Genomic DNA, 20,319 nt, shown 5'->3' with positions numbered 1-20,319 from the left:
AATGGCACCTGAATAACAACACTGGGTGGTGAAGACTGTGAGGACCAGGAGAGATCCATCTTATGACTAGTTTGCTGCAGGCCTTTGATCACAAGAGGTTGCTGAGAAGGTCAAGGTCACCAGCTGTGACTGTGGGCAATGGGAAGGCCCGAGCTCCCCAACCTCTCGCTTCTCCCATCGTTCTCATTTCTGCTCCCAGATCAACACGTAGTTGAAAGAAAAGAAGGGAAAGACTGGTGCCTGTAGCTGAAGTGTGCAGTTTAATGGCCAGAAACCAGACTTGTCACATGTAATCAGATCATCATAGTGTTGGTGACAGAGTTAAGACAGTTGAAAAAACACTTGCTATTCCAACTTCCAATTTTCAAGTTATTGTTGGGGCTGGAATTTCTCTCACCTCAAGAGTTTTATTTTGGAAAATCTCCAAAGCACATTTTTAGCCAAATCTGAGTAACTGAAACATGAAAGAAATAGTGATTTTTTTCAGCCACATTAAACTCTAACCAGATGCACTTAAAAAAAAAGCTTTTTGCATGTACACAGCACCTTTTATTCTAGCAGAGAATCATTTTAGTCCTCCCTGAACTGTATCCACCATAGACTGAAAATACTGTTTAAGAGCCATGGTAACCCACTGATACATACCATCTTCAGAGAGGAAGTAGAGGACCCCGTTGGCCTTCCTAATTCTCCCTCTCTATTCATACCACTGGGAGTCCAAGTCAAATCAATTTAGCAAACATTTATTGAATCCTTTCTGTGTACCAGGAACAAAGCTCAAGAACAGTGATCAGACGGCATAAATTTCACGAACTTGCAAAGTGAAAATGACATCTAGGATTCCAACGAAACAGCATTAGGACCAGGACCCTACCTGAATGGCTCACCTCACTGTTTTGCTTTTGGCAAAGGACAGTGCTCCTGGCATCTTTTCTTTTACTAATCACCAGGTAAAGAAATGATCTGGGCGTTTAGAGGGAAAGCAGTGAAGAAAAAGTAATGACAAGTTGCCTAGAGTCCATGAATTCCTTGGGATGACCCCGGAGCATCATCTGGCAGACGTTTGTCCCCCTGTAACCATTCTGTCCCCCCGTAACCCTATCTTCATCAGGCAGTGTTTGTCCCTGTAACCATTCTGTCCCCCTGTAACCATATCTTCCTCAGGCAGTGTTTGTCCCCCTGTAACCACTCTCTCTCCACTTTCCACATGAGAGACAGAAAGATCTTTTAAAAATGTAGGTAGGATTATGTAACCCTCCAGATTAAGAATCCATAGCAGCTTGCTTATATACTAATACCCACACTCCTTACCACAAACCACAAGCCTCCCTGCTGCCCCCCACCCCTGCCCGACTAGGCCTCCACTTAACCCTATAGTCTCCCCCTGTTCTCCCTGGCCCACTATACCCCAGCCACACCGACATCCTGGGGTTCCTAGCACATACCCACTCCTTTCTCCCCTCAGAGCCTTTATGCCTATTGTTCTCATATCTGGATTACTACTTCTGGTCTAGCTCCTTCCCATTGCTCAGGTCTCAGCTTAAATATCCCCTCATCAAAAGTCTCCTCTGACATATCAAGTAGGCCCTCACTCTCTCTTCATTCTCTGTCCCAATTGTCTCTTACTTTCTATCATAGCACTATCACAAGTTGTCATTATCTGATTTGTTAACTTCTCTTTATTTGATAAATAGACTTGATCAAATAAATTCAGTATATGATAAAAATTTAAAAAATCAATTTAAAATAAATAAATAAAAATAATACTTTATTTTTATTTTATAAATAGACCCATGGCCTTTAAATTCCAAGATGGCAGGAACCAATAAAATCTGCTTTTTATTATTTATTTATTTATTTATTTATTTAACTTTATTGATTTTGAGAGAGAGAGAGAGAGAGAATGCACGCACGAGCTGGTATGTGTGTGGGAGAGAGAGAGAGAGAGAGAGAGAGGGAATATCATAAGCAGGCTCCACATTGTCAGCATGGAGCCCGACGTGGCACTTAATCTTACAAACCATGAACTGAAATCCAGCACCGGTCACTTAACCAACTGAGCCACCCAGGCACCACAATATCTGCTTTTTAAATATCACTTTTAAAATAGCACTCAGGATACTGTTTGGACATAGACATACAATAAGTAACTGTTGAGGAAATGAATGAATACAATAGCAATTAGTAAATTTTTAAAAAAATGACATAACAGGGACATCTTTTCATTTTATTTTACGATTTTACTACCATAAATACTATATTACTGTAAATCTTGGGTTTCTGTTGGAAGTTTCTCATTCATTTTAATGAGGACCACCCTGGCTGAACTTGAGAGGCTGAGAGAATGGAGAACTAACTTATGGCTACAATTAGAAAGCTTCAAAATGATTGTTTTAAAACACCAGGTTTGGCACACAATGCATTTTGAATAAGGGGAAGATTAGCCTTTCTCATTTTAAGATATTTGTGGTTGAAAGCAGAGTTGCTATTATATATGTAGGATGGTGTTTCTTAAGCAAAATTACAAAAGAACCTTAAAATCAAGCACCAGAACACTGAGAATGAATAGCACAATGTATTCCTGCGAAGCTATTGTTATAGCTGGTCCCAGCGGAACACCTTTGTCTCCCTGTCATTTGGCTGTGGCCTGAAATACCAAACCATGGAATTGTCTGGAAATTCAGAAGTACCTGAGAGCTAGTCCCTACTTCCCCAACTCTGCCCAGGGGTTAAAAGGGAAGATCTTGAGTCTTTAAGCTGTGTCCTGCCTGTCCTCTGAGAACCAAGTCTGATAAGCTAGCAGGAGCCTGGGCACGCTAGAAAAAAGATGCCTAGAGATGCTCTCTGGAGGGCCCAGAGCGGCACTGGGTACTTGCCTACTGGATGAACAGCAGCCTTCCTTCCTTCAGTCACCTCCTGATCTGCTCAACCCTTAGGAACAGTCCCCCCCCCCCAATCTGGTTTCCTCATATATTTTGACTTCTCTGCTAGGACTATAGCTCTGCTCAGCACCTAGTTTATTTGGATGGGGTTCAGTTTCCTTGCAAAATTCTCATCTTTCCATGTCTTCTGCTCCCCATTCCACAACTCTGCTTGGGATCTGCCCCTCCCCCGCCCCCAGCAACTCACTTGGAATGATGTTGCAGCTACCTGTCCAGATTCTCCCTGCTGGGCTGAAACACCCTGTTGTAATATATGTCACTGGTCCCCAGGCTGCAGCAGCCTCCCCTATTCCTCATTCCCTCCTTTAGGCTGGCCTCTGAGGTCCCAGCAGCTTCTTCAGTAAAAATGCATATAGGTGACACTCATGACCCCTTCAGGGCACAGGGATAACCTTGTTTAAACCCAGGGATTACTCTGGGGAAGCTGCTAGCGTAGAAGTTTCTCTTAAGCTTTCTGTCAAGTAGAGGGCACCAAGTGGTGTGAAATTTCAAGCTGGGTCACACAATTTTCATGAGTAAAACAAGCAGCTAAAATTAGATGAGCTCTAAGTTCCTTTTCAGGTGAAACAGTCCAGAGTCCCAGAAAAAGACTTCTGGTTCCAAATCCTGTGGATTTCCCACTGTACTTCCCTGTCTATAATTTTCTGCTAAAATGCCACCGGTGGCTCCTCACTGTCTACAGAGTAGTTTTAACATCTAGCATCAAAGGCCCTTAGGATTCTGGACCAAATAAAGATTCCACTTCACACAGTATGAAACTGGACACCACAACCCTGTCCTCCAGGCATGGGAGCGACTCATCACTGCTGAGCCCCTCGTGTGCTTTCCTGCTACTGCGCCTGTGCTCACATCATGTCCTCTCCCTAGAATGCCCTCCTTCTTACCCTTGCCCTGGGAGAAACCAGCTACTCCCCTGCCAACGTGTCCAGTTCAAATAGCCCCACCACCTGCCTTCACCCTGTGCACCCTCCCTGACCTCCAGTTTAGGAAGACTCAGACAGCATTATCTTTAGCCCTCTGTTATAATGCTTAGCCCACTAAAATTAGGATTTTGACATGTGCCTCTCCTACTAGACTGTGAGTATCTGAAGGGCAGGGACAGGGCAACGATGTTATCTTTATGGTACCAAGGCCTGGCACAGTGCACAGCATGTTACGGCACTCAGGAAATACCTCTTGAAGTGAACTGGAAATTGTGCTTATGGACATGTACGCCTGTCCTTTGGGCTATCAGAGACACAGTAATGAAGGCAAAATTTGAGCTGAAAAATTAAACAAGTTGTCTGCTGATACAATATGTCTATAAGATGTGCAGTTAGTAAGGAAAACAAGACTAGGATGAAATGACATTTTTAAAGAAAAGAAGGGCTGAGAAGGGAGAAAAACTTCTAACTCATGTGTTTTTCTATTCACAAAGGATCTTTCTAGCCAAGGGGAAAACATTGTTCCAATTTGAGATGTCGCTGGAATTGTTTCTTCTCTCCTTTTCCTCTAGTTTTCAGAGAACCAGTACCCATTTGGAAAAGTAATATGGATGCAAAAGTGAAGAGAGCTATGCAGTGCTATACCTCAACAAGGCCATTGAGTGATGAGAGCCGTGCGAAGAGAAAAGCATTATATAATGACATGAAAACAGGACACTTGAGGAATGTCTTAGAGCTAAAACAGCTGCTACCTGGTATTTGGCATTTGTAACGTATACGAAGAAAGAGCCCCTGGAAACTGAAGAGTACAAACAACTCTTTGCAACAACAAAATTCAGAACTCAAGAACATGTTTTCCTTGTCTTTCTTTTTTGAAAGTTAACCTATTAGTATCATTTCCACTTTACAAAAATGTGAAACCCTGAAACACGTATAATTCCAAAACACTGTCCACAGGTCGATTTCAAAGGAAGCGAGGAGTACCTTTCATTATACTAGGTTTTCCTAATCAGACTTGTTTACTTGAAGATACTTTACTACTTTTTGATTATCCAGACCTGTGATTTTTACATGTAAATCATTAATTCAATCCTTAGGGAATATGAAGGCGAGGATAATGTGTTGAAATTTACATCCAGCAATTTTGCTGCTGGTAAAATGTCTATTAGGAAAAAGGTTTCAAATCCTGGAATTGAAAATCACTGATGGTTTTAATATGTGTGCTTTTCTGATTTCTTTACCATTCAGCTCACTGAGATGCTGTTCTAAAGTTGCTTTATTCTAGAGCTGCTTCTCTCCCTTGTCCACTTGGCCAAGGTGGGTGGTGATGTTTCTTCCATCCAATACATATTTATTGTGTATTGACTGCATCCTAGGGGTGGGGGCTACAATGCTGAAGGGGGCAGTCTGTATTCCAGGAACACCCAGCCTAGAATGGGAGAGACAAATACGTTGGCAATTATAATAACGTGGGTTGAGAGTAAGGTGCAGGTATGCCCTTGGGAGCACCATGGAAGAATATAATCCACTGGGACTTAGAACAGTGGGAAGGATGGGATCTGTTATCTGAGTCAAGAAAAAGTGAAGCATGCCCAGGGAATACTGCCTCTGATATCCTGTGAGCCATCTCTGCTACGGAGAACCCCACATTTCTTTTACAATTCATAGAAACAAACAGAAAAAATGAATGAGCAAATTAGTTTAAACCTCACCATATTTTTGAGAACCAGTACTTTACATCTCTCTCAACACCTTGAAGACATCAGTAGTACTAACTGTTAGGAAGAGTCTAGCAAAAAGTATAGGGTTGGGGTTTGCTGGATCATTTTTAAGTCATCAGTTCACAGACTCACAGAATGTTAGTGCCACAACAGTATGAAGATCTCATCTTTGTCAATGCCAAACCTTCACAGAGGAGTAAACCGAAGCTCAGAGTCCATGAAAAAAAAATGACCACTGAAAGATTACAAGTAATTTTTTCCTGCTGTTTCTCTTCTATATTTAGCTGGTAGGTCACCTGAGAAGAGTGGGAATATGACACCTTTAGAGGATCCGTTCTACTTATGTACACATGTACTCATAATTTCTTTACTTATCTGTTTGGACTGAGTCAGCTGAAAACTCTCCTCTGTTTCCTCTCTATGTAGATACCCATTTTCAGTGGACACTGTGACAGGAAAGCCACAGGAAGGGGACAGAGTGTCCGTCTTTGGGGATCAATTTTTGAAATTTAATTGACAGACTAGTATCAATTCCATGGACCCAAGGAAATGTCAACAGAGATGGAACTTACAGAACTTATATTTCAGGATATGAACAAGCAGAGACAATTGTGTTTGTGCTGGAATAGATGCCCAATGGATAGTATGCAAATGGAATATTAAGAATTATTACAACAACAAATAGCTATTATTTCATAAAGTTACTTGTATTTCAAAGATCTATGCTGCCAATATAGATTTTAAGTGAGAAGTGTCCTTCTTTAACTCTTTCAAAGCTGATGGAACAGAAGGCAAAAAGTCTAATTTAGGCCCATTCTGGTATGTCAGAATCTCCTAAATATGACACATGAAAAAGGAAAGTGTGATAAGTAATTATTTTTTCTGTATTCATAATATGATACTATAGCAATGATGTCTAATAGAGATATAATACAAACCATGTATGTAATGTTACATTTTCTAGTAGTCACATTTAAAAAGTAAAAAGAAATGGTAAAAATCATTTTTTAAATGTTTACTTATTTTTGAGAGAGAGAGACAGAGTGCAAGCTGAGGAGGGGCAGAGAGAGAGAGGGGAGACACAGAATCTGAAGCAGGCTCCAGGCTCCCAGCTGTCAGCACAAAGCCTGATGCGGGGCTTGAACTCGTGAATCGAGAGATCATGATTTGAGCCAAAGTCGGACACTTAACCGACCAAGCCACCCAGACGTCCCAGTAAAAATACATTCACAAGCACAAGGACTGTATCTGTCTTTAACAATGTGCCTGACACATAGTGAACACAAAAACAGCTAAATGAATTAATAATTGAACTCTTCCCTTAGCCATTATATACTTGTTTCCATGACAGCTGCACACAAGAGAACATGATGATCTGCCATGAAAATAGATGCTACAAGGCATAGAAAGAGTATGGGATTCTTACATTCTTCCTTTTCCCTTTCTTTTTTATTAAAAAATACTTTTTCCCTTCCATTTCCATGAGAGATTAGGGTTGACGAAGTTAAAAAGATTGGAATGGCTGAGGAAGCAGATTGTTTACACACAGGGGCAAGGAGCAACTAAGTAAATGGTTTGAGGATAATAGGAACCAGGCTATCCCCACTGTTGGGTAAGGGAGTTATAAACATGGGAACAGTAAAAGCTAGAATAACCCCTATGTTGGAATGGGACTGGAGCTATCATTGTGATCTAGTATTTAATACAAAGTGAGAGACAGAGAGAGAGGGGGGAAGAGGGAGAACCGAGAAACCATGAACATACCTAGTCCATTGAGTGCACCCAATGCCCAGATCTCGGTTTCTATATACCATTTTCCATTATGGACCCAGATCTCCTTGAAGATATGGTGAGTTCCAGGGCTGGGTAGAATAAATATAAGATGCATACGCTACATTTTTTTGTGCCTAAAAGTGAGGAAGTACTCAAAAAATGATGCGGACTTGTCAAAAGAACACAAGAGCCAGCTTGAAGGGTCTTCCACTGGCCAAATTGAGATCATCTTGGTATCGAGATAATGATATTAATGGATTATAACCCACTGAATAAAATAGAAATCTGTAAGTGCATATTGATATAAATGAACACAAAAATAGGTAGGGGGATACTTTGAGAATATATAAGTATATTGCTCCTAACTAAACTTTCTACTTTAAGGAAGTTTAGTTAGGAGCAATATACTTACATATTCTCAAAGTATCTTCCCACAAAATATTTATTTTTTACAAACTGGAAAAGTGTAACTTCACAGTGGAGATATCTGGCAGACACCACCTTCACCAAGTGGTGCAGGTCCTGGTATGGACAAACTCTGCTTATGTATCCCCTGATTTGATTATGAGAAGAATAGAGCATTGCTCCTGTGATATTCCTGCCCCAAAATGCACACATTCAGTCTTGTAATGAGAAAACATCACACACTCCTAGATTGAGGAACATTTTACAAAACTTACTCTTCAAAATGTCACATGGCAAAACATAAAAGGAAAGATCAAAGAACTGCTCAAGACTGAAGGAGAAACATGACAACTAAATGCGATATATAATCCTATCCAAAAGAAAAAAAGAATTTTTTCCCTTATAAAGGATATTAATGAGACATTTGGTGAAAAGATGAAGGGAACTATAGATTATAAAGTAATACTGTACGTTGAAGGGAACTATGGATTAGAAAGTAATATCATTTTAGTGTTAGTTTACTGAATTTGACTGTTATAATGTGGTTATGTATAACAGTGTCCTCAAATCATGCTGCACACCCAAAACTAATATAATGTTACATGTCAATTATATCTCAATAAAAGAAAAGAAGAAAAGAGCACTTGTCTTTTAGGATAATCACACTAAAGTGTATGAATTGATTCAGAAACAATATACACACATAAGCACATGGAAGGGAGAGGAGGAGGGGGAGGGCCAAGGAAGGGGAAGAGGAAGACAGCAAATGTGGTAAAATGTTAAAAGCTGGGGAAACCTGGGTGAAAGTATACGTGAACTCCTTATTATTCTATTATCTTTTCTGTAAGTTTGAAGTTACTTGTATCTTAAAGATAAAGAGCATGGGTTATGGAGTGACTCAAATCCAATTCTGAGAGCCTGGGGAAGTTACTTAATTATTTTCAGCTTTGGTCTTTTCATTTGATCACCAATATAGGACTTGGAGGGATGTTGTGACGATTTAATGATGTGCAGATTGAGTATCTGGCCGGTGGTGGGCTTATCTGGTAGAGGACCTGATACCTAATGGGTGACGCAATACATACTTGCTAAACAAATGAACAAGCTCCTTCTTCCTGCCCCTCCTCCTTCAACAGGAACAAGCGATACCACTTACAGAAAATTAGATTCTGCAAATTTTAGCAATCTAGGGTATGAGATTTCTCTTAACAACCGAATATAAAATAAAGAACTTGATTAATAATAATAAATACCATCCTACACTAAGATGTTGCTCTGGAGCTTCCTCAGCACTTTGTACTCACATCTCATCTCATATGACACTGAATGGAACAGGCAGGCATTCAAGTTAAAGTTCAACATTGCGTTAATAATAGCGAAACTCTACAGAGCCTTGGGTTACAACTGTCAAAGAAGAGGTCATGCCCTTGTTACTTAAATCCCCAAACAAGGCTTGCATCAGTTCATGGTTGCAGGGTACAGAATGAGGTGCAATTTAATGTCCATTTGGAGATTTATTTCTAAGATGCTGGCACCGTTGATTGTCTGTGGTTCACACTGTATTTGGGGCAGTGACAAGGCAGAGAAAGGGACTCAGGTTGTCCTGGGAGGATTCTTCTCTCAGCCAAGATGTGCATGTGAATTTGGAATTACCCAAGAGGGTGTTTCAGAGCTGCCTGCCAAAGAGTGGTGTCTTCTAATCTCGAGAGCAGCTGCCGGGCACAGGCATGCAAACGCACACACATACACACAGACACACTCACAGAGCCTCTACCTGCCTCTACTTGTCTGTTCTGGGCAGATGGCTCTCGGTTTTTGGGTCGCCTCATCCTGCAGCCCACTTCAGTTAGACCCTTTCTTCTGTGGAGACTGGCAAGCCGTGGGGTGAAGGATTCGGCAAAGTTGCCTGTCTTCAGAGTATGAAGGACGCTTTCCAGAGAGGAAAGAGGGTTATATTCAGTGTTTGGGCCCAGTCAGTATTGGGCTCCCCACTGCCTATCCTTTGCAGAACTGTCAGTGGCCTCTGGTTGCAAACTCTCCGTGGCTTTGAAGCCCACAAAACAAAAACTGAAAGAGTATCCAAGAAGAAGAGAAGAAAACGTTGTTGGTCCCTGGATTCCACTATTGGATTTTGGTGGGGATGAGAAGAGAGAACTGCTGGGCATAATAAAGCCAAGGTACATGCACATTAAGGTAAGTGTCTCTGTCACTGCTCAGAAGAAGCTTTAGGGTGATGTTTCTGTATTATCCAACATCCAGGAGCAGGATCTTATGGATATTAAACAAGGGGATGTAGTAAATCTCAGGTATGATCAAGAGCTTATAACAGATGAGCAACTTTTAGGCTAATGTGTGTAAGAGCCACTTGCAAAATAGAGAAACTGTCTTGACAGTAGATATGTTTTGCTAAATTGGTAGGGATGAGAGAAAACCAAAATGAAATTTTAAATTGCTATCCTCTAAGAGTAAGACAAATGGTCAAAAATTTAAAAAAAATAGGTTTGGGAAAATGACTTTCCTTGTAACAGCTTGTTCTTGTAAGCTGCTGTGAATGATCAATACATAACTTCAAAATCATCACAATGTTATGAAAATGGAGAAATACACTGGATTGGAGAGAAGGAATTCTCTTCATGGAAAAACAGAAGAAACCATCAACCTAACATGGCAACTAGATTGCATTTTTTTCTTTGCCTTCGTTCACATTTTTTGGATGACTGTAAGAGAATAGAAGGATATTTTTGAGGTAAGGTTTTTAGAAGATTTGGGGGAAATACCTATCAATTCAAAGAATATGACTGGATATCTATGGGCACATCTCACTGTCAATGGGAAATGATGCTAGATTGCTGCCAAATGATGCCAGAGAAAGTTCTGCTCACTGTACTTGCTCTATGGGAATATTATTTATTCAATATTTAGGGTGACTACATAGTTTTGAATATAGGAGCTCCATTCAGCATAGATACATATTCATCTAAAATGATTATAATATAGTCAATTATTCCTTTTCTCTTAATGACAACTGATGATCACATGTCTTTTCAGTATCTATGCAACTCTTGGGAAGATTATAAGAAGTATAATACAAATATTGTTTGACAACACAACCATATTCCATCTGTGTATTAGGATTTTATAAAGTAGGACATAGAGTGGCATGCTACTGGAGAGAATTCTTTCAATTTATGGCAGTGTTCCTCCAGCTATAATTAAAAATGCTTTCCCTATGATGACACCAATATATCAATCTTCTGTCCCTTAAAAACAAATATTCCAAGTAAATATATCTCTACAATTATCAGTTAACATTATTATGAAATTCCCATTAGGCTTAGTTAAAAATAAGGATAAACACTTTAAGAGCTCTTTGCTATTGAATATTTCTAAAGACAGCAATAATTTTCATGGGCTATTCCCACTTCTTTAAAACAAATATGTAAGGCAATTAAGACATGTCACTCTGATGAGAATTTTCCAAATGATTTCCCAAAAGAATGTAGGGTTTGGGTTCTTATGATAACCAACACAAAATTATGCTATAAAAGTTCTGGGGCAAAGACAACTACTCTTATTAGCAAAGTTACACACTTTTTTAATTGTCTAGCTTCTGTTCATGTGTCATTATCTTTTTTGCTTAAACTGTTATTGAATCAAAGAATTTGTTAGCTAAGAATTGGTCTTAGTTAGGTGGCATTGTCACTGGAGATGGAAATACTTCACTGTGTTTTCAAACTGATGGTGCATTTGATAGAGCACTATTGTAGGAAACTGATACTGCAACTTGCCAAGAATTGGGAAAGATGAGAAAAAAACAACAGTAAAGGGCCTTGTGTGTTTTTCTTCAGAACAGAGTCCATATTATTGTCTTAACCTAAAGCAAAATTTTCATTATCACTGAAATACATGCCTCACCTCTCCAATATGTTATATTAAAAAACATTTAAAGAAACGTTAGTTCCTTTTATTTTCCTTAGAACAGAACTAGTGACCATCAGCATTAAATAACCATTCATGATGAGCACAGAACACTATTTGTTTCATTATAATTAGGGGAAACATTTTCATAGTAAAGGGCTTAATTTGCTCATTTGTTCATTCAGCAAATATTTTAGAATGCCTTATAGGCACTTACAGCAAATTTTTAGAGTCCCTCACAGGTCTTACTACGTGCCTACTATGGGCTGGGTTACTGGGGATACAGCAGTGAATAAGGCAAATACGGCTTTTATAAGTGCTGAGTATAGGGATCTTCACAGAGGGGCTGATTACTAGTGATCTGAACCTGCATACAATGCATGCTTTTTTACCATGGTAAGTATTTTATCCTTCATTTCTGATTAAAAGTTAAGGACCAGAAAACTTTTTCCCTACTTTAAAAAGGGTTATTTAGTGTCTGCAAGGTATGGAGGCAATTCCAGAGGCCAACTCAGCATCAATCAAATAACCAGGTTCATATATACATTTTAGTAGAAATACTTGAGCCTTCTTTGAAGGATGTTGACATTTCTGTTGAAGCTACAGATGTTAAACATAAAAGGCTCACATATTGATAGTGTTTGCTCCTTCAGAATTGGGTCAGACAGGAAGTCTCTAAGGAAGACATCAGAACAAAATCTGCATTATAGCCTCATAGCTATCTGGGGTTCAAATCTGACAGAAGATCAAGATATTTCTGTCTACTCTGACAAAGACAGTACATCATTGGAAGCTACATATGAAAGAACAGCAGTACCATTTTTCTCACCCTGAGGAGACTTTTTATGATAGCCTTAATCATAACAACGTCATTTTAGCCCTCCAGGTGTTTTACATTGTTAACATAATTCAAGTATCAGTCACTCACTTGATCCTATAGTGGCCCTGTGCGATAGAAAAGGCAGGTATTATCCCCTATTCAGCAGATGGAAAAACCAGGTTTTAGACATCTAAGGGACTAGCTCAGCTAATTTTCTCTCTAATGCACAGTCTCATTAAGTAATTTCTCAAATGAAAGAATAGAAAAAGTCTGAGTTTTCTGGGGAGCCTGAGTGGCTCAGTTGGTTGAGCATATGGCTCTTGATCTCAGCTCAGGTCACGATCTCACCATTCGTTGAGTTTGAGCCCTGTGTCGGGATTCTCTCTCTCTCTGCTCCTCCTCCACTTGCACACTTTCTTTCTCTCTCAATAAGTAAACATTTAAAAAAATAAATAAAATAATAAAAGAAAAAGTCTGAGTTTTCAACATGAGAAGTCATAGCTGCAACCAATACTGTTTAAAGGTGATAGCGGCCAACTGGCCTATGCTGACAGAGGAGAGCTTCAGGCCTTCCCCAACCCTATCCTCTTCCTGCCTTCATCTCCCTTCTAGGTACTCACCCCACAGTTCTCTCCTCTGGCTCTTGAAAAATCAGTTTAGTTGCTAAAAGAACTATAAGCCACTGCTTTCTTCTTTTTAGTATAGGAACAGTATAGTATATCAGTATATTCACCTACATGTGAATGCAAATGGAATTTTAAACTGCTGGTTAATGCCACCACCAGCCTGGCAACATAAAACACTGTGTCATCAGATCATACCAATTATCCGCCAATCCAGATCCTGCTTTTGGTAGAAGCATAAGTGGGCCCTTGAGAGAAGCAGTTCATCATGAGGAAGAGAGAACAGCACAGGAAAAAATATTCTCTATGTGGAAAAACAGTAAACATGGTTAACTGAGAGTTATAGCAAGATAAGTGGAGCTGAAAAGAACAGTCTTAAGTCAATGAAGAATATCTTTCTGATGAATTTTGAGAAAGCTCACTGATCTGCTGATAACTAAGCTACTGAAGGTAGCAGTGTGTAATATACCACACGTAACTATTACTGTTACCACCTATGATTGATTAAATACGCAAGACTTCTTTTCTTTCTTAAAATTTTCCTCAAATTTATTATATGCCTATTTAAGGCTTTTGGAAACTTTTAACTATTTTCCTGTCATGTTAGTGGCTTGGAATGAATGTCACTGGTCTTCGTGACGGATCTAGGGACAACCCCTTGACTAGGAAAGTAGAATTCAGGGGATGATAGCAGTGTGGATAAAGCAGAGGCTGATTCTGTGCTTCTCCTTAGAGCTGTTGCTCCTGGGCCTGAAACAGAAAGACAGGGCAGCTGCCTCTGAGCCATGGTATTAAGCTGCCAGGTTGTAAGTAGGGACACCAACATCTTGGTTTTCAGCTGCTCTGAACATCTTCACACGAAGCTATTTTAAGAACTGTTTGCATTTGATCAGGGAGCATGTGGGGTTAAGCCTTGAGTTTTCCATTTCAGTTTTGGATCCTAAGCAGGTGCAGTTTGTAGTTCAGAATTTAAAATCTTATTATTGTATTTTCCCCCAGCTAATTCAAAAATGGCTTTTTTTTGGAGGACAAAAGCCTGTGATTGAGAAGGAGACTGGTTTCTCAAATAAATTATAAGTGCTTAGTACTTGAATTAAAAAAAAATTCACTGAGATTTTTCATCATAATTCTTGTTTGGCACATTTTGGTTAAAATATGAAAGAATAAATAAAACCATTTGGCTAGAGTTAGAACAATATATAACTATTTCTGCTAAGGCCCATTAATGGAGCTCTATATTCTACTCAGTTTGCTTGGAATATTGCTGACAAGGATACTATTGTGTATTAGGGACATGTAGGATTGTCAGACAATATCACACTGTGATTTACCACTTGAACTCTGACAATTAGAGAAAGGTATCCCCTAAGACTCATTCTATTTCCTGGAGGTTCATAGAATTAAAACAAAAGTAAAAGCAACACAAAACAAAAATCCTTTCTTTTAAAAATGTTTTAAGCTAAGTATCTGCAAATTCCTCTACAAGTTATATAGATCTTCCCTGGTCTGTTGAAACTTTATTCCTAATAGTCCACCATACATTCATGCATCTGAACCAGAACTGTATTCTTAGTTTAAAAAATACACTTGGGGGTGCATGGGTGGTTCAGTTAGTTAAGCATCTGGCTCTTGATTTTGGCTCAGGTCCTATTCTCACAGTTCCTGAGACTGAGCCCTGAGTTGGGCTCTGCCCTGACAGTGTGGAGCCTGCTTGAGGTTCTCTGTCTCCCACTCCCTCTGCCCCTCCCTGCTCACACATGGACACTCTCACTCAAAATAAATAAATAAACATTAAAAAATACATTGGTATGGTTTAGGAGATTCAACAAGCAGAGGTGTTAGACTCTGCTGTTGGATCCAACTCTGGGAATATAAGGGAGGTAGGATAACCAATTTTCCAGGTACACTTGGGAATGGGTGGGGGGCTTCCAAGAATGCAGGACTGTCAGTGCTAAAACCAGGACTGTGCTGGGAAAACCTGGTGGTGGGTCACTGTAAATGGAGAACACACACCTGGAATGACCAAACTATAGATGTTTACTGGTGTAGAGGAATGGGGTATAAGAAACCAACTGCCATAATCCTCAGTCTGGCACACTGTACACATGGAAGGCTTCTTGTTTAGGGAAAGGGTGGGGCAGTGAGATAGGGGTTTGGTCACAAGAATGATCTATTTATAAACTTTCATTCTTCCTAACACAAGAGAATATTTGAAGCACAATAACAAAGCATCATCTTGAAGCTCGAGGAGTTCAAGTTTCCCAGTGGGTCTGCCTGGCTTCCCACTGAAAACAACCAAAACCAAGACTCCAAGATTATAGAGATATTCCATTGTTAGGGAATGTGGGCTATGAGATGTTTTAGCTCCAGTCTTCAAGTTCCCCAAACTATCAGAGGTCTATTCGTGACTTTATTTATCTTGGCACTAACTCCACTTTGGATGACATATCCTCCTATTTCCTCTCCAAACAAGAAGAGTAAAAATGGCTACTGCTGTAGTCTGAATGTGTCCCCACCAAATCCATATGTTGAAATCCTAACACCCAAAGGTGGTGGAATTAGTAGATAGAAACTTTGGGAGGTGTTTAAGTCATGAGCCCTCATGAATGTCCTTATAAAAGAGACCCTAGAGAACTCGTTAGCTCCTTCCACCTTGTGAGAAAACAAGACATCTGTGACCTGGAAGAGGGCCCTTACCTGACCACCCTGATCTCACACGTCTAACCTTCATAACTTTGAGCAATAAATTTCTGCTATTTATAAGCTACTCAATCTATGGCTAAGGCAGCTTAGCTACAGCTAAGACAGTTACCAACATTTTGAAGGGTGGGTAGGGGTAAAGAAGTTACTAAGGACTCTATCTTGGATTTGGGGGGATGGGATCATAATGACACATATTTGCACATGGAGATTATGGTGTCTATGTCTTCCCTCAATGATTCTTGAACTGATGCTTTCTAAAATGACTTAACAGCTAATTGACACATTGCTAACCTTAAAATGTGTTAAGCAGGTGCCTAGGTGGCTCAGTTGGTTAAGTGTACAGCTCTTGGTTTTGGTTCAGGTCATGATCTCACATTTTGTGAGTTCAAGCCCCGAGTCAGGTTCTGTCACTTACAAAGTGGTGCCTGTTTGGGATCCTCTCTTCCCCTCTCTCTCTGCCCTTCCCCCACTCACTCTGTCTCTCTCAAAATAAATAAGTAAACTTAAAAAAAAAAAGTTAAACAACAATATTAACAGTGGCTTCATTTATAATTGCCCCAAACTGGGATAAATCCAAATATCCTTCAACTAGTGTATGAATAATTATACATTATCCATTATATAATAAATTCATACAATGAATTACTACTCAGCAACATTAATGATACATACAACAATATGGATGAACTTCAGATGTGTTATGCTATGTAAAAGAACTCAGACTCAGAAAGGTAAATAGTGAATGAGTCCATTTACATGACAGTGTTGAAAATGAAAAACTAAAGAGACATAAAACAGATCAGTGGTTGCCAGCAGCTGGTCCTCAGGGGAGAGGCTGAGTCTTAGAAAGGGGTGAGAGAAAATGTTTAGGGTGATGGTACTCCTCAATATCTTGACTGTAACTGTGGTTACATGATTGGATGAGTTGTTGAAATGTGCAGGATTGTATACTATAAAGTGAATTTTACTGCGTGTAAATCATACTTTAATAAAATAAATGGGGGAAAAAAAAGATGTTAGGGATCACCATCTGTGAGGCTCTACATTCAAGCCTTCTACTCTAAACTTCAACCAGCATGCTCTACTTTGAGATTGATGTACTGGAGTTCTTGTAGGTTTCCAGTGGGGAGGAAGAAAAGAAAAAGAAAGAAAGAAAGAAAGAAAGAAAGAAAGAAAGAAAGAAAGAAAGAAGAAAGAAAGAAAGATGGATTAATTAATTAATTACAGGGTACTAAAATAAAGGAAAAGGAAACCCTGAAAAACAACTGATAGAATTGAACCCCCTCATTTTATAGATAAAACACATCAATGTCTGAGGAAGCTTTTCCAAAGTCTCTGAACTAGTCAGAGGCAGAGACATATGCTTGTTTTCAAGAGATTGGTAAACAATGATCAATCTATAGAAGTTCAACTCTCTAACTACTCTTGTACACTGACTGTTAAAATTGTATCGTCTAATGAAAAAAGCCATGGGGCAAAAAACTATGCAAAAAATTTCAAGTAGCTGCCTTCCAAGTGTTGTGTTGAGAAACTGGCCAAAGGACTGTTGGCTTCCAACAAATATGCAATTACAAGGGAATATCAGCTGACTTTAGGAGTCAGTAGACATTATTGCATGCCCTGTATCTGTCAAAAGCAACTCTACTGCTGTAGGAGTGTAGTAGTAGTAGTATACTACTATATATAGTACTACTATAGTAGTACTACTACTTTTGACAGTAGCTTTTGACAGATATAGTAGTAGTATATAGTAGTACTACATATAGTAGCATACTACTATAATAGTATACTATACTATTGGGTAGTATACTATACTATATATAGTAGTAGTAGTATAGTAGTATAACAGTATAGCATACAGTATAGTAGTAGTAGTATACTACTACCAACTATATCCAGTATGGAGGGGAATCACAAAAGCCAAAGACGACCCAGGCCATGTTTGGTAAGGATACTCATGTGTTTGTTTACTTATTTATGTCAAAACAAATGCCAAACACTTTCCTGGGTCCCACAATCTAATGTTGAGCTCAGAATTATAATGTTTATTTTTGAGAGAAAGATTGAGAGTGCAAGCAGAGGAGGGCCAGAGAGAGAGAGAGAGAGAGAGGGAGACACAGAATCCGAAGCAGGCTCCAGACTCTGAGCTCTCAGCACAGAGCCCAACAAGGGCCTTGAACCCACGAACCATGAGATCATGACCTGAGCCAAAGTCGGATGCCTAACTGACTGAGCCACCTGGGTGCCCCAATCTCAGAATTATAGTAGTATCTAGATAAGAAGGAATGCCCAATCACTAGAACAGAGTAAGGGGCTGTCTGAACTGAATATATTATTCCTAAACAAAACACCATTTAGAACTAAACCAATAAACAGATGTGTTTCTTATCATAATGCATAATGCCTACGAGTGTGGACTTTCCCAGATGCCATCATAGGTCTTAATTCCAGTTTTGTGCAATCTTCAACAAATAACTTAACCTCTCAAAAGCCTTAGGTTTCCTCAATCATAAAATGGAGATAATAACTGTACTTGCCTTGTTGGGGGCACTAAATTATAAATTTAAAGTATTAAGTACAGTTAGTGGCACACAGTAAGTGTTCAATAATCAGGAGCTATCATCATCATTATAATTAACATAGAAAACTCACACCATGGTGTTACAGATTAGGTTTAACAAAATTCAGGCTTGAAAATGTGGTGTGCCAGGTCCTTCTGAGAAACTGATAAATGCTACAAGACTCAGAAAACATACAGACATGAAACTTTGGATCTCTTGGAGTAAATTAAGAAGCCTTGGGATAGAAACACCTAGAAACCCAGGGAATTGGTATTGAATGATGTGTTTTCTTTAGGACCCTAAGAATCACCGCTCTAGACACTACACACAGGTATGAATGTAAAATACCAAATTTTGTGGTTTTGGCATTAAAAAAACCCAGAAAGCTGATTATTATTAAAGGCAAATAATAAATTTCCTTGATCTATGTTAAAGAAGTAGAAATATCCTTTTCCCTTCCCTGAGATTCTCTAGCCATAAGCAAGTAGCTATTTTTTTTCTTTCAATTCTCTTGCTCTTTCCTCCCATAAAATTTAAATCATGTATGGAAGTTACATACTCAAAATGTGATAATTCATGGGCCTATAGCCCAGAGGATTCTAAGGAGACAATGGAATTCCTAAATGTGTGCAAATTATTCCAGAATGGGAAATGATTCTTCATGTGTAGCAGTAGTTATTAATGTAATACTACCTTGGGAGAATGTTAACAGTAGAGTACTGAATTACTCCTTTTAAAACGAGGAACTTATCTGTTCTTTCCTAATTTGGAAAGACAGCATTTGTACACAGAAAACAGCAAGTTTTACTATCCTATTGTTAAGTGGCTAGGTCAAGTTTCAGAAAGACTGTACTGATGCTATACCCGCCAAATGGAAGTGGAAGGAAGGCTCCAGTTCAAACCATTACACAGTTGTGGATCCATCACCCTTGAAGTAAGCAAAGTGACTGGAAATTCCACTACCAACAAAGTGCCAAGAGGCCATAATGCCTACTGAAGGGAGAAAAACTTTAGTTTACCTCAAATTCACATGCACTTAGTAATTTTCCCAGATGGTGTTATAAAACTGCAATCATGACCTAAATAATCTAGTTATTTTGGCACATAATTTTATTATTATGTTCCCTTCCACATCTGGATAGTTCATTTGTACAAGGCAATTTTGGTTGAAAAGAGGACTCGAAAGGTCCAGCTAGGTCTAGTGGAACTAATCTGTATATAAACAAGGATTTTTTTTTTTTTAAACAGTATGTAAGAACATAAAGATTTTCACCTGTACTTGAAGCACTAAAACAGTAGTTCAGTTTACACTGGTAGCTACAAATTTATATCTTTTGGCTCTGGCACAAAATCGACAAGGATCTTATGCTTTTAGAGTTAGATCAGATACGTTAGTGGCAAAATGCCAGTTACCATTTTAATGGGACTTCTGCATTTCTACCCTTTGCCCTAGTGACCAGAAAACATTTTTCTTAGAGTTTCCTTTAGCACATTTGTCCTACCTTATTAATTTTCAGTAGTTTTTATTCTTTTTAAGTAGTAAAATAACCTCTGGTATTTAAAATTTTCCAAACATGTGAAAATATACTACAGGAATCACAGTATTGGCATGAAATTAGTAGAACAACCAGTCAGACACCACTTGAGTGAATCGGATGGAGTTTAACTTATCTGAAGGATTCCAAAAGAAGCTTTCATTCCCAGTGGCAAGGTGAGCAACATACCCTGGCACAGGCAAGGGTGCAAGCTTTTGGATCCCAAAACTCTTCCCAGGGAAACATAATTATAGAAGATGATGCACATGCATGAAGGCAGATCTCCTTTTTCAACTAAGAATCATCCTCCAGCTCTCAACTATTCTTTGGGTAAAGAGGCAGAGTGGGGTTTCTTGGTACAATCCTTTCACTACATGGCTTTAGATCTTCTGCCA

At 39.1% G+C, this 20,319-nt stretch overlaps 2 protein-coding genes across 4 annotated transcripts in view; one reads left to right on the top strand and one right to left on the bottom strand.

The window, feature by feature from the left end:
• The window catches only part of CMSS1 (cms1 ribosomal small subunit homolog), a 383,687-nt gene that overhangs the window by 63,114 nt on the left and 300,254 nt on the right, over positions 1-20,319 (bottom strand). The window lies entirely within an intron of this gene.
• Positions 9,573-20,319, top strand: part of FILIP1L (filamin A interacting protein 1 like) — a 305,075-nt gene continuing 294,328 nt past the window's right edge. The window contains exon 1 of the mRNA XM_060640834.3: positions 9,573-9,957. The gene's annotated coding sequence lies outside the window, so the exon portion shown is untranslated. The remainder of the gene's footprint in view (positions 9,958-20,319) is intronic.

Source organism: Panthera onca, chromosome C2, assembly GCF_046562875.1.
Source record: "Panthera onca isolate mPanOnc1 chromosome C2, mPanOnc1 haplotype 2, whole genome shotgun sequence".
NCBI classification, from domain to species: domain Eukaryota; kingdom Metazoa; phylum Chordata; class Mammalia; order Carnivora; family Felidae; genus Panthera; species Panthera onca.
The sequence above is the reverse complement of the archived record's forward strand: the minus strand, read 5'-3'. Positions and strand labels throughout refer to the sequence as shown.